This window comes from Heteronotia binoei, chromosome 11 (assembly GCF_032191835.1).
Source record: "Heteronotia binoei isolate CCM8104 ecotype False Entrance Well chromosome 11, APGP_CSIRO_Hbin_v1, whole genome shotgun sequence".
Classification (NCBI taxonomy): Eukaryota; Metazoa; Chordata; class Lepidosauria; order Squamata; family Gekkonidae; genus Heteronotia; species Heteronotia binoei.
This window is the reverse complement of record NC_083233.1, coordinates 64,690,722-64,709,713: the sequence shown is the minus strand read 5'-3', so window position 1 is coordinate 64,709,713 and position 18,992 is coordinate 64,690,722. Positions and strand designations below refer to the sequence as shown.

Below are 18,992 nucleotides of genomic sequence, written 5' to 3'. Positions count from 1 at the left end.
CCCATCCCAATGAATGATCTCTGCTTTGATACCCTGCAGGTTAGAGCAGGATAGAGGAAGCTGTGTGTTATGTGCCACCGCGTCGCTTCTGACTTATGACCCTCTGAATTAACTACCTTCAAAATGTTTTCTCATTTAAGCCTTGCTCAGGTCTTGCAAACTGAAGGCCGTGGCTTCTTTTATTGAACTGATCTGTCTCAGGTTGGGTCTTCCTCTTTTCCTAATGCCTCCAGCTTTTCCTAGTGTTATTATCCTTTCCAGGAAGTCTTGCCTTCTCATGATCTGGCCAAAGTATAATTGCCTCAGTGTAGTCATTTTAGCTTCTAGGGAGAATTCAGGCCTGATTCGATCTCTCTGGCTGCGTAAAGTGTCATCAAGTAACAGTCATAAGAATATAAGAGAACATAAGAGAAGTCATGTTGGATCAGGCCAATGGCCCATCCAGTCCAACACTCTGTTTCACACAGTGGCCAAAAAACCCAAGTGCCATTAGGAGGTCCACCAGTGGGGCTAGAAGCCCTTCCGCTGTGCCCCCCAAGCACAAGAATACAGAGCATCACTGCCCCAGACAGAGAGTTCCAACAATATGCTGTGGCTAATAGCCTCTGCTCCATATGCTTATGCAATCACGTCTTGAAGCTGTCTATGTCAACTTATAGTGTCAACTTATAGTGACTGTAGAAGAAGAAGAAGACTGCAGATTTATACCCTGCCCTTCTCTCTGAATCAGAGACTCAGAGCGGCTTACAATCTCCTATATCTTCTTCCCCCACAACAGACACCCTGTGAGATGGGTGGGGCTGAGAGGGCTCTCACAGCAGCTGCTAATCCAAGGCCATTCCAGCAGGTGCAAGTGGAGGACTGGGGAATCAAACCCGGTTCTCCCAGATAAGAGTCTGTGCACTTAATCACCACTACACCAAACTAGCAGGACTTTTTTTTTTTAATAGCAGGAATTCTTTTGCATATTAGGCCGCACACCCCTGATGTAGCCAATCCTCCAAGAGAGCTTACAGGGCTTTTAGTACAGGGCCTACTGAAAGCTCCAGGAAGACTGGCTATATCAGAGGTGTGTGGCCTAAAATGCAAAGGAGTTCCTGCTACAAAAAAAAAAAAAGCCTTTCTCTGTAGGGTTTTCAAGGCAAGAGACATTTGGGGGTGGTTTGCCATTGTCTGCCTCTGAATCACAACCCTACATTTCCTTGCTGATCTCCCTTCCAAATGCCAACCAGGGCTGACCCTGCTTAGCTTTGGAAATTTGATAAGACTGGACTAACCGGGCCATTCATGCCAGGGCTGATTTGATCTAGAACTCATTCTTTTTTTTTTTATATTGGATATCCCTCCATCCACTCAAAATCTCAGAGTGGCTCACAATCTGCTTTATCTCCCTCCCCAACAACAGACACCCTGTGAGGTGGGTGGGGCTGAGAGGACTCTCACAGCATCTGCCCTTTCAAGGACATCTCCCATGAGAGCTATGGCTGACCCAAGGCAATTCCAGCAGATGCAAGTGGAGGAGTGGAGAATTAAACCGAATTCTCCCAGATAAGAGTCCGCACACTTAACCACTACACCAAACTCATTTCTCTTTTTGGCAGTCCACGTTATCTGGAAAACTCCCCTCTAATGCCACATTTCAAATGAATCAATTTTATTCCTGTCAGCTTTCTTTGTTTCCAACTTTCATATCCATACATAGTAATGGAGGATGCTGCCATCTTGAAAAACTGTATGGGGAAAGACCTCCAAAGAGCAGAAGTGAAATTGTCTGATTTTTGTCAGTTTCACAGCTACACCTGCCCCCCCTTCTGCTATGTGTGGGGCTGGGGAGAATCCTTCCCTGTTTCTCCACTTCCTTTTTTACCTGGCCAGTCAGCATCAGAGATCTACATCATGGAGAGCTCTGTGGAATGGATGAGTCTGGTTTTATCCGTCCCTAATTACACTCCATTCGCTTAGCCAGTGTACCCTTTTTCCCATGAATTCACAGATTGTTATTTCATTGCAGTTAAGTGTGCTTTATTAGGGAAATCATTAATTTAAAAACACAATGGGATACTCCGTTTTCTCAGACACGGTGAATATTAAACTCCAGCCAACTGAATCGCCAAAAACTCCTGCGAGGTTTCCTAATTTCTCAAATCAGCATTTATAATCTTGTATTGAAATGTTATTCTTTCTTGCTTTTTTTTTCTTTCTGCTGAGGCATAACTTCCATTGACCTACCCAGGCTGTGGAAGCTTTAAATAGCTCCAGCGTTCCTTCGTTTAGGGAGGAAGGCAGACTTATTTTTAATGGCATTTCCTCTGCTCTCAATTCATTCCTTGGCTGAGCTCTTTGTTCCACCGATCTTTTTTAGCGGGTAAAACAAACAAAAAAAACCCCTTAACCAACTGTTTTGTGTTTCTTTCGAAACCGACACACTATGTCTGCCCTTCTCTGCCTATATTGAAACCCCCTCTTTGTACATTGCTGTTCATTAGTGTGGGATTATTGTCCACAGGCTAAATGAGAAATCGGTCAACCAAAGCTATGGCAGTTGTGTGGAGGAAGTGGCTTCAAGCGGTTTCTCCCTTGAGGCGCTGGAAATGGGCTGGTTTTTCAAATGGTTCTGAACAAGGCTTTTTTTTTGTAGCAGGAACTGCTTTGCGTATTAGGCTACATCCCCCCTGATGTAGCCAGTCCTCCAAGAGCTTACAGTAGGCGCTGTAAAAAGAGCCCTGTAAACTCTTGGAGGATTGGCTACATCAGGGGGTGCAGCCTAATATGCAAAGGAGTTCCTGTTACAAAAGAAGCCCTGGTTCTGAATCTGATAACACATTTAACTGTACACTGTGCTTTGCGGGTCTCATAATCAGTGGACTGTTTTGTTCATAAACTTCATGATCAGCATTGATGGGTGATGTTCCATCTGACTGGATCATGCCATTTGTTGGTGGTCATTGCGGGGGGACTGAATGATCAAATGCTCTTTTAATGTTAAGAGGAAACAAATCAACTCTCTATGTGATTTCTGCAGTCCAGACTCCTGTCCTATTGCTCACTGGATGTCCCATCCTGGTGATTGTACTTGACAAACACTGGTGACATCTGCCTGGAGACTTAGCAAAAAGGATGCACTATAATAACTAAAGCAAACAAATATCTCCTGCCGTTTTAAAACTGCAGCCAGGATTTCTGATATGGATTGTGGCCATGGTGCTTGAGCCATTTTTGTAATCTGCGGCTGGTGACTCGGTAGGGAAAGCATAAATGTACCATGTGGTACATATAAATGGACCAATGTTTTTTCCCCCTCCATTGGGTAAAGTAACCATGGAAAGATGGTTGAGTTGGTGAAAACAGCACCAGAAGTGTGTGGTGATGGAGGCATTTATGCCATGTATCCTCTGCCCATCCCATGCTGTCACCTGACCAGTGTTCCCTCTAATGTGAGTTAGCATGAGCTAGCTCACAGATTCTGTTTGCAGCTTAGGAAACAGTGAAAGGACACACCTAGTGAAACCCTGTGATCAATAGATTGCTTCCCCCTTTAATAACTGGTGATGGAAAGCCCTGTCAAGTCACCCCTGACTTATGGCAACTCCACGGGGTTTTCAAGGCGAAGAGATGTTCAGAGGTGGTTTGCCATCGCTTACCTCTGCATCATGACTCTGGTATTCCTTGGAGGTCTCCCATCCAAATGCCAATGAGGGTTGACCCCGCCTTGCTTCTAAGTTCTGATGAGATCTGGCTATCCTGGGCTATCCTGGTCAGGGCCCTTTACTAGTGAGTGTCTGAAAATAAGTAAAGCTTGTTTTCTGTGCAAGCGACTGTAAGATGGGGATGCTTGAGGAAAGGGTGGGCATGTGAATATTTTAAATATATTTAAATAAATTAATAAAAGGAAAACTGTTTTTTTTTTTGTAAAAAAACAGCCCAGCAAGCTGCAAGCATAACGGGCAATTTCCTAAAAATTAAAGCCATTACTCAGTTAAGCTGATTGACCAGATGGGTTTGTTTATTAGTTAATTAGTCAATGAAACTTGCATATATTTGCATAGCACAGATAATAGGACTGTAAATGGAGAATCATGTTTTCTTCCCCACACCCCCTTTAAAAAAATGCATGTATAAACCTCAGGGGATATCTTAGAAGAGGCATTCTTTTTTCTCATTCACATAGGAGGGAATGCCTCTTTTAAGAGCATGTTTGCCATTTTGCAAGTTGTTTTAAGTAATTTCTGCTGTTTTTTTTTTTAAATAAAAATTTATAACACATGCAAAAGCTGTGTGATTCTTTGCTCGGGTGTGTGCATCTTTTTACATCGATCAAACTGTTTTCCGTCATCTTATCTAACCCCTTTATAAAAGTAGCACAGCACTTTGGGGGATGTTTTCCTCTTGATTTTTTGTTATTGCAGAAGCTGCAAGCTGTGGAACAGCAAGCTACTGGGTTAAATGAACTTTCGACGTGTTTATGCCTCACCCTGCAGGATGTTTTTGGTGCGTTCTCCCTGTTTTCTCAATGCCCAGCCTTTGGGCTTGTTGGACTTTGGCAGACCTCAGGACCCCTGAGTGGAGCGGAACACCAGGCGAATCCTGCAGTCAGAATCTCTGTACTGTTTGAATAACTGCAGAGTGGTAGCTGGGGTGTTCTTTATTTAAAATACACACACACAAGAGTTCAGCTGCACCTTTAAGATCAACTGAAATGACCAAGTGAAAGAGGATGAATCACCATTCCTAAGCCAGTGCCAGCAGCAATAGATGCTGGAGAGATCTATAACTGGAATGTTGGTGGTTATCTTCAATCTTTCAAGGGATCTGAACTTTGTGATACATGGGAGAAATTCGAAGTGTAAAAACAACAAAGTGGTATAGTATAGCAGTGAATGAACTGTGGTACGGGAGGTCCTCAAGTCTAAACCTTATCTCTGCCACAAACTCACTAGTTATCCTCAGTCAAGTCAGGGCCAGGACCGAAAAGACCTTGACCCTAGTCAAGGCAAGCCAGATGTCCTTTGGGCCAGGGATAGTCAGAAGATGTTGATTGGCCAATCGTAGTACTCTCCGGGGCTCATATGGGGAGAGACGGCCCCCCAGGTATGTCGGTCCCAGGTACAGGGAGCCTCAGCAGTAAGAGGAAGGTAGGAAAGCCCCATTGGCTTTTACTAAAGCAAACTAAAAATGTGCACAGGGCCTTTTCTGTAGCGGCTCCTTGCTGGTGGAGCCAGCTGCCGGAGGAGGTGAGGGCCCTGCGGGACCTTGGCCAGTTCCGCAGGGCCTGTGGGACAGCCCTCTTCCGGCTGGCCTATAATTACGGTAACTGGCATTAGAAATTCTATAGAAGGTTCAGTGTAGTATTTTGATAGATGGCTGTTTAAATGTGTTATTATTTTACTGTTTTAACTGTTGTAATTGATGTATTTTAAATTTAAAATTCTATGTTGGATTTTGTGTGTTGTGAGCCGCCCTGAACCACTTCGGTGGGAAGGGTGGGATATAAATTGAAATAAACTCAAACCACATTTTCGGCCTGCCCCTGTCCCATCTGGGGAAAATAACACTGGCCTGCCCTACAAGGCCACTGTAAGGATTAAACCAAAATGACACATGTGTAGCATGTTAGAAACGAATAAATGCTAAGCAGTAATTGCAGAAAGTGCATCTCTTAGAGAGGAAAGTGTAGTTCCTGGTCAACTTGTTCACCCCCCCCCCCTTTACTGAGAACCATTGTGTGCTGAATCTGTACTTCCCTTTCCTTTCAACTCACCTTTGTGACTGGCATAATGCTGCCTTTCTTATTTTGCTGTTTCAGGAAGTGGCCCTGGTGACTTTTTAAGCCTGAAAGTGCAAAAACACTAAGCTTCTGCCTAAAAATGGCAACCTTGAGATCATTTTAATCCTCTTATTGTCTGTGGCTTGTAATAACCCCATGTACTGATGTGTAATGCATGTTTCTCTGACCATGGACCGTATTATTGGCTGCTGGGCGAGGTAGGGAACCCACAACACAGTGATGTCGAGGTATTGGTTAAGTTTAATCACACAGTACAGTCGACTCAGGGATGTCATTTTCAGTGGCAGCCTTGCATTTCTCATATTGCATAGTTCCGCTCTGCATTCTGAAACCTATGCTACTTTGTGAACCGTGACAGAAGACGATCGAACTGACGTGCATCCTCATGTAAAGATTTTGTTCGTTTATAGTGGGATATACTTTTTGAAGTGAACGTTTCACAAATTCTTTGGTGTGACTCATGAAAGTAGCTTTGGGTGGGCTCCCTGCCGACATCTGAATCCCTTAATCTCTTGCTGTAAAATAAAAGATATCGGCTTTCCTTTGTAGAACACTGGATAATATACTGATGTTCCGTTGAATGTTATATCGATTCAGCAATATGTTGTGTGGAAGATCCGCAATCATGAGTCCCAGTGTGTATTATAACCTTAAAAAGCAGTTGTGGGAGGAAGAATTTGGATAGGGACCGTAACTTTGAGAAGGAGGTTGGTTTAATCCGGTAGCAGGGTGGCTCTGCCCCAAGCTGCTATTAGACTTGATAAAAAGAAAGACAGGTTCAATGACTACTTTCTCCCCCTCCTTTCTATTGGGACTGACAGGACATTTTTGTAGAAAAAGCCCAGCAGGAGCTCATTTGCATATTAGGCCACACCCCTTACACCAAGCTAACTGGAACTGCGTTCCTGGGTGTTCCTGCTAAAAAAAAAAAGCCCTGATGACAGTTTAACAGAATCAGATCTACGGTACATGTTTTTAAGGGGGGGTGGATTAAAAAATTGTGCCCCCTTATGGCCCCATTCTACCTTATGGGTCCATAGAATAGAATGGACTCCATACCCAATTTGGTGCCCCCCCCTCCCGTGGTGCCCGGGGCAAGCAACCCCCTCTGCCCCCCCCCCCCCCTTGATCCGGCCCTGCAGTTTAAAGAGGCATTCTACTGGGAAAGTGGGTTAGGGGAAAGAGTTAACTTCCCAGAATCCTTTGTGCTACATTCCCCACTCAAGTGAAGGACTGTAATGGCTGCTTTTTAAGGTTCAACATTTTATCTGATTATGATTCTCCCAAGTTGAAGCCAGAGTTAAGCACCCTCCCCAATGTAGCCAGACTAGAATACATCTTGAAAGCTGCTACCAGGATTCAGCTATTTCTGCGGACGCAGTGGGGGGCCATCCTTGCTCTTTTCAAAGGGCAGCCTCTTCTCTTGTCACACAGGCATTTTCGAAAGAAGTGTGGGGGTATGGAAATCCATGGGGCTGAGCAGCTGGGTAAAGTATCTTTTGTTTTATGTCAAAAATCCTTCTGTGCCTGCCTAAAATAGTCTAGCTGATGTCTCCATGACCGAAACAAAATCCATGCAATACCTTTTCTTAGTACCAATCCAATGTCTCCATAACCTTTTGCAGTGAACCTGTATAACAAATAGGACTTTTTCATCTACTAACCTCTCACGAACTAACTTTCCTTCTCTTCCTTCTCTCTGTTGCAGCTGATTCAGTTTGAGGCTGGCCTGTTTTCCTCTAAAGTTTAATGTGGGTGATGTCCCAACATCTCTAACATAGAGAATCTCTTTACCTACTAGGTGTGTATTTCCTGATTCTTATTTTGTTGTCGCAATGCATGCTTTCCAGAATTGCATGGGAAACAGCATGCACTTGAATGCCGCTTGAGGACAATGCATTGGTGGTTTCCTCTAACCTTCTCCATAAACTGTCGATTGGAAGCAAGTTGGTCCTGTTTTTCCCCCCATTATACCCGTACAGCCACATCCTGTTCTTCACAATTTTACATGCTATAAAATGTCCTCCCTCTACATCTTCTAAAATTTTTACTTATCATAGCCTGGAATTCTTGTTTTGGTCTGGCGTTTGGATTGTCCAGAGACATTTGGCTTGTCTAAGTAAGTTTCTAGTCCTCATGACTGAAGGGAAATCCTAGGACTCTCCCTTCTCGAGCTTGTCTGCATTAAAGATCCAGATAGGATTGCCAACATCCAAATGGTGGCTGGAAATCTTCTGGGTTTACAACTAACCTCCTGGTGACAGAGATCAGCTCACCTGGAGAAAACGGCTGCTTTGGGAAGCAGACTTTATGGCATTAAACCCCACTGGAGTTCCTCCCCTCCCCAAGACCTACCTTCTCCAAGCTCTGCCCCCAAAGTCTCTAAGTATTTCCCAACCTGGAGCTGGCAACTCTAGATACAGATGAAAGAGATGTATCACAACTGGTCCTTAAATGAGCTTTCCTCATATTTTCATAACACATTGCTTTTTCTTTTAAAAAGCGAGTGTGTTTCTATGAGAAGGGCATAAGAAATCACCTTTTACTTGACTATAATCAAAATTCCAATATTTTAGAATGTTCAGTCCATTTCAATTTATTCACAATGGTGATATTTTTGCATATTACACAAGCTGGTAAAATGAAGTGGTGAAGAGAGCCATTGATTAATTGGAAGGCCACCAGTGTGAACCTTGCCCCATGACAAATTCACTCGATGGCCTTCACAAGCCATTTTCTCTCAGCCTTAGCCCAGTCTGCAATGGAAGAGATAATAATGGTGGCTGAATTGAGAGAGCTGTTGGAAGAGTTACAACAAACTAATATACACGAATCTCTTTGGAAGTGCCAGCTAAATGCTAAGCATTATTTAAACAGCAAGTGGAGGCCTAGGGTATTGAATTTGGGGGCCAGCACCTCTCTTCTCACCCCTTCCTCAGTTGATGATAAGCACAAATGGTTAAAACACTGGATAAGTAATGGGAGATGCAATTAGCAAGGCTTATGTGGACTGGAGTAGGAGCTGGGGGCACCACTCCAATGGTTCCCCTAAGCTTGCGAAAGGTTTTTATCCATTCTTCTGGGAGAAAGGAAAGCCGTTCCCTTGGAAACATGCTTGCAGCAAGGCTAAAAACTGTTATCTGCCCTTGATGCTGGGGCCCAGTTTTCACTGAGGCCATAAAACTGTGACTGGGCTGTGTCACTTCAGACTAGAGGTAAGGACTCCTGTGGCTGAGTGTTCTCCCATGCCTATACATAAACAAACCAGCAAGCTAAGCTTTGAATGCAGAAATGTAGCATCTTAGGGTTAGGCCAGAAGTAGGAGTGGGAAGAAAATAAGGCCACACCAGTAATTAAAAAGGGAAAAAGGTGAAATGAGGTGCAAGGGAGAACAGTTTATTCCACCTTTTAAATCCCAATGTGTTTTGACCAGGGGTGGAATTCTAGCAGGAGCTCCTTTGCATATTAGGCCACACACCCCTGATGTAGCCAATCCTCCAAGAACTTACAAGGCTGTTTTTTGTAAGCTCCTGGAGGATTGGCTACATCAGGGGTGTGTGGCCTAATATGCAAAGGAGCTCCTGCTAGAATTGCACCTCTGATTTTGGCAATGGGCTTCATGAGGGGATCTCAGCCAGAAATCTCTCTGACTTCCATGCTGCTCTGTTTGTCTGGGGTGGGAGTTAGAGAAGTTTCTGACTGAGATCCTCTGACAAAGCTCATCACAAAATGTACTGGGATCTAAAAGGTGAAACAAACTACTATCTCTTGCACTTTGTCCCCCCCCTTCCCCTAGATCTCCTAGTTCTAGGACCTAGATCTAAGGATGGGCTGGGTCAGTGGTTTCTCCTTTTTCCTGCCAGCATTTCAAAGGCTGCTGAGAAGACGGGAGCAACATTATTTCTGGCAAAACCCAGAAGTAGTGTCACGTCATCATTTCCAGGTTTTGCCAGAAGTGATGTTGAATTCTGGTGCACCTTTTCTCTGACATGCTAGTTTTCTATGGGTGGGTAGAGAGTGGGTGTTGACAAGCTGGAAGGTGTCCAGAGGAGAGCAACGAAAATGGTGAGGGGTCTGGAGACCAGGTCCTATGAGAAAAGGTGGAAGGAACTAGGTATGAAAAAGCCCGGAGAGGAGATGACTAAGAGTACTTGAAGGGCTGTCATATAGAGGATGGTGCAGAATTGTTTTTTGTTGCCCCACAAGGCAGGACCAGAACCAATGGGTTGAAATTATATCAAGAGAGTTTTCAGCTCAGTATTAGGAAGAACTTCCTGAAAGAGCAGTGCCTCAGTGGAACAGGCTTCCTCGCAAGACGATGGGCTCTTCTTTGGAGGTTTTTAAACAGAGGCTAGATGGCCATCTGACAGCAGTGCTGGTTCTGTGAACTTAGGCAGATCTTGTGAAGCAGGGCAGGAAAGGCTGCATGAGTGTTTAGTTCTTGTGGCCCTTTCTTACACACCCAGGGAAATGCTCTTCTCCATTTTGGGGTCAGGCAGCAATTTTTCTTCAGGCCAGTTTTGCCAGGGATCCTGGAGGGTTTGTGGCTTTGTTGTTTTTTTTGCCATCTTCTGGGCATGGAGCAGGGGTCACTGGGTGTGTGGGAGGAGGTAGTTGTGGTTTCCTGCATTGTGCAGGGGTTGGAGTGGGTGACCCTGGAGGTCCCTCCAACTCTATGATTCTATGAGAGCAAGTGAGCGGAGTTCAGTTATGCAACCCCCTCCACCTGTAATCTGAAATGGTACAGCCCTGGCACAGCATTAGGAGAGCTAGTCCTCAGCAGCCTTCCTCTCCCTCGCAGGAATCTTGGGGTAGGGGTGGGGGGAGACAATGCGTCTTCATGTGCAAAGCAGTGGGGAGTGAGGGAGGGCAAAGCACATAGTTGCACAGGACCCCACCCCCAATACTGTTTGCAAGCCCTCTCTCTTTCATTCTTGCTACATTGAAGTAACCATCTCTTTTGGAATGGAATCTCTTGCATTGCGCAAAACCCCATTGTCTAGACTTTCCAGCTTAATCTCTGCTTCTGGATCTCCATTTAAGATATAAGGAGGGAGGGGAGCAGAAGAGCTCTGATTTTTTTCCTTGTTTCCTTGTCTTGATTTGCAGAAAAGCTAGAAAAGAGCTGATGCTCTGGTTTCCCTTTTGGAAAACGGGGCTTCTTCTAGTGCAGGGGTAGGGAATGTTGGCTCTCCAGATGTTTTTTTGCCTACAACTCCCATCAGCCCCAGCCATTGGCCATGCTGGCTGACGCTGATGGGAGTTGCAGGCAAAAAACATCTGGAGAGCCAACGTTCCCTACTCCTGTTCTAGTGTCTTCCTCTATGTGAAACTCTTAAATGGTTACCCTGATATTTGAAATAGAGCTTGAGTTGTTCCAGGTTGGAGGGGGGAGGCTTCCCTCCCTCCCTTTTATTCCACACCATCTGAGACTGGAGGTTGCCACAATATGTTTGACACACCCATTGCACATGAATAGAAGGCTCAGCTTCCTTTTGTGTACGAAGGGTGGCTGGGTATTGAGAGGTGGGGGTGGCAGAGAGAGCAGGGCCTTTTAAAAGGGTGATGGAACAGGAATGTCTGGGATTCCTCTAGGAGAGTCAGCCGCAACCCAGGTCTCTCCATGCCTCAGGGCTACAGAGCTATGCAGACTTGAAAACACCCTGCCGGCAGAATCTGTAAAGCGGCATCCAGGGTCATATTATGAAATGTTGAAATGGTGTGTGTGTGTGTGGAGGGGGAATACCCACAATCCAAACCTGCCCTTGGAGAGAGCACAAAAACTGAGGCTCCCCATCTCTACCTAACGGGGAAGACATTTTCTTGGAGAAAGAAAAGAATCTGTAATTCCTCTCCAAAGAGCTTTAAAAAAATGCTGCTGACTGCAAATTACATTGGCCGTTCCTTAAAAGGTTTAAATTCTAAGCTTTCGAGTCCTGAAAGTCACATTTTTATTTTTCTGATGAAGGAGGGGGGAAAAAGCTGCTGCTAAAGTCCAGAACAATTTAGAATCTTTTGACGGCAGCAGTGCAAAGGGCAGAAGCTAGGCTGCACGAGTACCATTCAGCCACCACTGTGGCTTTTGAGGCTGGGTAGAGCTCAACAGGGCTTTTTATTTTTTTGGTAGCAGGGACTCCTTTGCATATTAGGCCACACGGCCCTGATGTAGCCAGTCTTCCTGGAGTTTACAGTAGGCCCTGTAAGAAGAGCCCTGTAAGCTCTTGGAGGATTGGCTACGTCAGGGGTGTGTGGCCTAATATGCAAAGGCGTTCCTGCTAAAAAAAAAAAAAAGCCCTGGAGCTCAATAACAAGGACTCATGGAGGGCCAGTGGAGCCTCGCATATACAGTGGGAGTCTGATGGCCCTATGATCAGTACGGGAGCACTTGGGGGCTCTGCTAGACTTGATCATGCACTACAGGTGCTGTTTGTACTCGTCACCAACATGGCAGGAGGCATCCCTGGCATTTAGTTGCAATTTGATGCTGCAGCCCTCCAGGAATTTGCAAGACTGACTCAGCTCTGTCTCAGAGCTGGTGCCTAAAAGATTACATGAAGCCGCTTTCTGCTGAGCCAGATCAGTGTTCCATCTGCATTCTGTAATGTGACGGGCAGCATTTCTCCGAAGCATCAGGTGGAGAATGGTCTTTCCCTGGCATCTGTCGCCTGAGATTGTTGAATGGGAGATGCCAGGGAATCTGGGACCTTCTGCTCTTCTCCTGAGCCATGATGATATGTGAAGCTGCCTTAGACTGAGCCAAAATCATTGGTCCAGCTAACTCTGCATCATCTGCTTTGATTGGCCATGGCTTTCAAGCAGAGAACATAAGATCATAAGAAGAATCCTTCTGCATCAGACCAGTGGTCCATCTATTCAGTTTGGTGTAGTGGTTAAGTGTGTGGACTCTTATCTAGGAGAACCGGATTTGATTCCCCACTCCTCCACTTGCACCTGCTGGAATGGCCTTGGGTCAGCCATAGCCCTCACAGGAGTTGTCCTTGAAAGGGCAGCTGCTTTGAGATTCCTCTCAGCCCCATACACCTCACAAGGATGTCTGTTGTGGGGGGAGTAGATATAGAAGATTGTAAGCCACTCTTGAGTCTCTGATTCAGAGAGAAGTGCGGGGTATATACAGTATCTGCAGTCTTCTTCTAGTCCAGCATCCTGTCTCACACAGTGGCCAAACCGGTTCCTCTGGAGTCCAACAAAAGGGCATAAATGATGATGGTATTGGATTTATATCCTGCCCTGTACTCTGAATCTCAGAGCGGTCACAATCTCCTTTATCTTCTTCTCCCACAACAGACACCCTGTGAGGTGGGTGGGACTGAGAGGGCTCTCCCAGAAGCGGCCCTTTCAAGGACAGCTCTGCAAGAGCTACGGCTGACCCAAGGCCATTCCAGCAGATGCAAGTGGAGGAGTGGGGAATCAAACCCGGTTCTCCCAGATAAGAGTCCGCACACTTAACCACTACACAAAACTGGCTCTCACAGAGGCTAAGGCCTTCCCCCGCTGTTCTTTCCTGGCACTGGGATTCAGAGGTTGACTGCCTCTGAATGTGGAGGTTCCCTCTAATCACCATGGTTAGTAGCCACTGATAAACCTGTCCTTCATGAATCTGTCTAATCTCCTTTTAGAACTGCCTATGCCTGTAGCAATCACTACGTCCTCTGGCAGCGAGTTCCACATTTTAATGACTTGCTTTGTAAAGAAGAGAAAGATAACTCTTGATTCTTGCTATTGAAGATCCTTTAATTGGGAGTTCCAGGAACTGAACTGGGAACTTCTGCTGTTTTATACATAAAGCTACTATAGCAGGCCATTGGTCTCTGTCGTCCACTATTGGCATCAGCTTTGATGCTGAATGTTGACAGAATCCCAGATTTATTTCTTAATATTACCTTTTTTAAAAGATAAGCTTCCAGTCTTGAGGAATACACAAGCTTCGAAATGTCTCTGTGTTCTCTCGCTCACTCCATTACCCTTCTTTTTCATTTGACATAACTTGTTCTAAATCATTTGAAAAACAAACAGTGCCATCCTGAGCAGTTACCCATTTCTAGGCCCATCGATTCAGTGGATTTAGAAGGCTGTAACTCTGGTTAGGACTACACTGTTAATGACACAAGGAGAAATGAGTGTACCAAATCAAGGATGTGTGTGAGATTTATTCAGATTGCATAACCTGGTTCCCTGGTTGCAGAAATTTATTTGAGGTTGTGCAGACAAAACACTCTTGATGGTAATACCAAGGAGATATTGTTGTAGGGCAAGGTGGTTTCATAACCTTGGTGATGAGGGCACAGCTGTGTCTTCAGCATCTTAAGAGAGGTGTGTCATCACTTGCCAGGTGGTGCATCCCGTGCATGGCAGCTATTTCCTGCAGCAGGTGCAACAGGTAGAACAGTTTCTCAGATGCATTCGTCTCCATTGCCACCTCCAGCATGCCTGGTGGTGGCTAGATGCGGGAGGAAATTCTCTACCTATTGGGAGCAATTCTCCTGTTGAACATTATTATGTGGTACAGATGGTACAACCGACAGACATTAGACATAAAGTATTTATTGATATCTTCTCCACACACACTGTTATTTGAAGGATGGCACATGGCAACCAATATGTATTTAGACGTGAGGTCTAGGGAGGAACCCATATCAGACATCCGTTTATTGATTGATTAATTGATTGACATCCATTCAATGTGTTTACAGTATTTTTGACAGGTATGAAGTCTAGATGTGTAATTTCTCTGAGAGAAGAATAGTAGCCGTTTAACCCACTCACAAATTGTCAGCTTATTTCTCTCTTGCTGTCATGGCTGATTCACGTTACAAAGTCCGCACAGCAGATGTGTGGCCGCTGCAGGGACTTTGGTTGCAACATACACCTGGAGTTCCCAGCTGGGAACTTAATTTTTAGATATACGCAGGCGCAGTTTGGATTGGGATCACAGCACACAAAGAAATGTCCACCTTTGCCTTTGTGCTCTTGGCTTGACCTGAAAGGCTCACGGTGAGCTGCTGTTTGCCCTGTTCAGGACATTTGTGTGTCTCCATTAGTACAAATAACTTTCCCAATGGACAAACAGTAGCTGCCCAGGGCTTGTTCAGGTCAGGACAATGCTATGGGGGTGAGTCTGGTTGCTAGGTCCCCCTTGACCACCAGCAGGAGAAGGGTGGATAAAATGGCCAGATCTAGGTTGGGAAACTCCTGGAGATCTGGGAATGGAGCCTGGGGAGAACAGGCCCTCATGAGATATTACAAAGCACCCATTTTCTCCAGGAGAACCAATGATCTCTGCAGTCTGGAGATGAGCTGTAATTCCAGGGGATCCCCAGGTCCCTCCTGGAGGCTGGCATTCCTACAGGACTGAAGGCAATATCTTTGCATGGTATGGTTCTCATCTGAATTAGGCCAGCACATACTTATGAATTAAGATTCCAGCTGGAAGTTCCCAAAGGATGTGTGTTTAAGGTCTCCTTGGGGGACATGTAGACTTTATAATGTATGAAATGGCCTTCAGAATGCATCTCTAAGCTTGCCAGCCTCCAGATTGGGCCTGGAGATCTCCCAGAATTACAGCTGATCTCCAGTCAACAGAAATCAGTTCCTTTGGGGAAAATGACTGCTTTGGAGGGTGGCCTGTACTGCTGAGGTCCCTCCGCTTCCCAAACCCCATCTTTCCCAGGCTCTACCTCCAAAATCTTCTGGTATTTTCCAGCCCGAAGCTTGCAACTTTAGGTGCACCATGTGTGTGGTGGTGAGTTGCCACTGTACACTTAGAAATAATTTGTGGAAGTTTGGAAAGATTCTTTGTGGATCTCGACGTGCTTCCATGGAATCCTGCAGTGCTTCACTGAATCTGTAGGATCCCAAAGCTTGCCTTTTTCATCTTCCCTGCAGATTGGGGGGTGGAGGTGGAATCCCAATCAAAACTTCCAGAAACCTCTAAGTTTCATACTTTGGTGGGAGTCCTTTCACTTGCATCTACAAGGTCAATGGAAATTAATTTCCATCCAGCTCATACATACTGGAGATGATTATGCATCATTTCCCCCTTTTATGGTCCTCCTGATAACCCTCAAAAGAGGGATCATGAAAGGTACCTTGTCTGACTCACTATCTTGTTCCAGATAGGTGGTGCTAAGCAGCCCTTTCATTTCCCATAGAAGGTGATGACAGTTGGTATCTCCAGCTTATCTGTGCCGGTTGCAAACTGCTGTATGAATAGCCACCCACTGCAGTCCTTTCTGATTAGCTCATATATGCAAAGGGATTAATAATATCATGCGAGAGACCTTGCTGAAATAACCCTGGCCTGTATCAAATGGAACCTGTCATTGTGCCATGTATACTTTTCAAAGGAGAACAAAAAATAATTCTGTAACAAATGTTTGCCTTCCTTTCATCATAACAGGACAAGGCTTTGTGTCCTCTGTCGGTTTTTTTGGAGGGGGAGGGGAGAAGGAATCTAAGTTCTGCAACCAGAAAGCCGAAATTCTGCAACCTGTGCAAACTATTGAGATGATGATGATGATGATGATGATGATGATGATATTGGATTTATATCCCGCCCTCCACTCCGAAGAGTCTCAGAGCGGCTCACAATCTCCTTTACCTTCCTCCCCCACAACAGACACCCTGTGAGGTGGGTGGGGCTGGAGAGGGCTCTTACAGCAGCTGCCCTTTCAAGGACAACCTCTGCCAGAGCTATGGCTGACCCAAGGCCATGCTAGCAGGTGCAAGTGGAGGAGTGGAGAATCAAACCCGGTTCTCCCAGATAAGAGTCCGCACGCTTAACCACTACACCAAACTGGCTCTCCTACACCAAACTGGATGTAGATGAATGTCTCTTATTTTGTATAACTGATGCTGCAGTGGTTCCTCATTTGAATAATACATTCTGCTTCCACTGGGGGCAGGAACTAGGGTTGCCAATCCCCAGTTTGGAGCAGGAGATCCCCTGGATTGGAGACCCTCTCCCCCCCTTCAGGGTGAGATGGGAGGGAAATGTCTGCTGGGTACTCCATTATATCCTATGGAGACCAATTCCCATAGGGTATAATGGAGAATTGAACCATTAGTATCTAGTAGGCAGAGACAGTGGGAATCTTGTTCATCCATTCATGCGTGTCATGTGAGGGCCATTTGGCTGCAACATCTGTCTCTCCATTGATCACCAGGGTTGGTTCAGCTGATCTGGCTGGCTAGGTGGGTGTCTCCTCCCTCCCTCACCGCTTCGTGTGCGTCCTTTCCAAAACTGCATGCTCGGTGGAAGAGGACGACCATCCCAGATAGGAGTGTACCATTCTCCAGTTAAGGGTATACAATAGCTGTGCTCCCCTGCTAGAATCTCCAAACAAGTTCAAGGTCACCCCCTAAGTTTCAAAAAGATTGGACAACGGGGTCCAATTCTATGAGGCCCAAAAGAAGGTGCCCCTATCCTCCATTATTTCCAATAGGAGGAAGGCATTTAAAAAGAGTGCGGTCCCTTTAAGTGTGATTGCCAGAACTCCCTTTGGAGTTCAATCATGCTTGTCACGCCCTTGCTCCACCCCCAAAGTCTCCTAGCTCCACCCTCAAAGTCCCCAGATATTTCTTGAGTTGGACCTGGCAAGCCTAGCAGGAATACAAGGGTATTTGGACCACTACGAATCCATTTGCACTTTGTACTTGTAACCTCACAATCTAGAATCATGTTTTTTTTTAAACATGTTTCTTATCCTGCTGTTGCATGACTGGTCTCCCATCGAAGCTGTTGATTAGTGACTCTGCAGGGACTAGAAACATGTTTTTTGTTTATAGAAAATAGAAAAAATGAGGAAGATTCTTAGAAAACTGAACCGTGCAGCCAACCTCTGTTTGTGTAGAACTGCAAAAATGGACCCAGCTCTAGCAGTAGAGAAGGCAATCTCTTCGATTGACTCATTTCTTTTTGGGGCAGGAACATGTAGAGAAGCTTATTTGGCATTTCTGCACTCTATCAATCACATTCCATCTCATCTGAGGCGCGGGACAGCTTTTATGCTTTTATGCTATTTATTCCTGCAATAAATGCTAGTTGATCTGTGCCAAGCTTGCCGTCACAGCATGGATGTTTTTGGAGAAGATTTTATTTCCTTCCTGTAATGAGTCTCCTTAAAAAAAAAATGTGAGCATGTGAAGGGGGGGGGCGGGGGGAGATTGTCGGCAGAATTCATTCTCTCAGACAAGGCTCCAGAAGTTCTGACCGAAGTGGGATATAGTTTGACAGCCATACAAAGCAGGGTCCAGGGGTTCTTGTTTTTGCCAAGTGCCTGGGACTGCCAAACAGGAGGAAAAATTCTCAAGTATTCGGTGGACCACAATGTATTTATTTAAAATATCGACGCTCTGCTTTTCCTAGCATTCAAAGCAGCTGAAATGAAAAACCATCATCCTGAAATGCATTAAAATAATTGAACTGTTCAAAGGAATCCCTGACAAATTAGGGCTATGCAGCAGCAGTTGCAGTGCTGGGAACCAGCATGGATGACGGGCTGCATTTGCTCAGGCCTCTTCTAGAACAGCACCTTTTTGGCACCAGGGACCGGTTTTGTGGAAGACAATTTTCCCATGGACCGGGGGGTGGGGGTGATGATTTTGGGATGATACGATTGAGCACTTTATTTTTATTAGTTTGGTGTAGTGGTTAAGTGTGTGGACTCTTATCTGGGAGAATCGAGTTTGATTCCCCTCTCCTCCACTTGCAGCTCCTGGAATGGCCTTAGGTCAGGCATAGCTCTTGCAGAGGTTGTCCTTGAATGGGCAGCTTCTGTGAAAGCTCTCTCAGCCCCATCTACCTCACAGGGTGTCTGTTGTGGGGGAGATTGTAAGCCGCTCTGAGACTCTTGAGATTTGGAGTGGAGGGCAGGGTATAAATCCAGTGTCATTGTCTTATTATTATTATTACATTGTAGAAGAAGAAGAATTTGGATTTAAATCCCGCCCTATACTCTGAATCTCAGAGTCTCAGAGCAGTCACAATCGCCTCTACCTCCTCCCCCCACAACAAACACCCTGTGAGGTGGGTGGGGCTTAGAGTGCTTTTACAGCAGCTGCCCTTTCAAGGACAGCTTCTATGAAAGCTATGGCTGACCCAAGGCCATCTCAGCAGGTGCAAGTGGAGGCGTGGGGAATCAAACCCGGTTCTCCCAGATAAGAGTCCGTGCACTTAACCACTACACCA

At 45.5% G+C, this 18,992-nt stretch overlaps 1 protein-coding gene across 8 annotated transcripts in view; it reads left to right on the top strand.

Moving 5' to 3' along the window:
* The window catches only part of ARVCF (ARVCF delta catenin family member), a 628,036-nt gene that overhangs the window by 198,790 nt on the left and 410,254 nt on the right, over positions 1–18,992 (top strand). For 6 of the 8 annotated variants that reach the window (XM_060249537.1, XM_060249538.1, XM_060249535.1 and 3 more), the window contains exon 3: positions 7,494–7,586. The exons of the other annotated variants lie outside the window; for them this stretch is intronic. The gene's annotated coding sequence lies outside the window, so the exon portion shown is untranslated. The remainder of the gene's footprint in view (positions 1–7,493; positions 7,587–18,992) is intronic. 8 annotated transcript variants of the gene reach the window in all.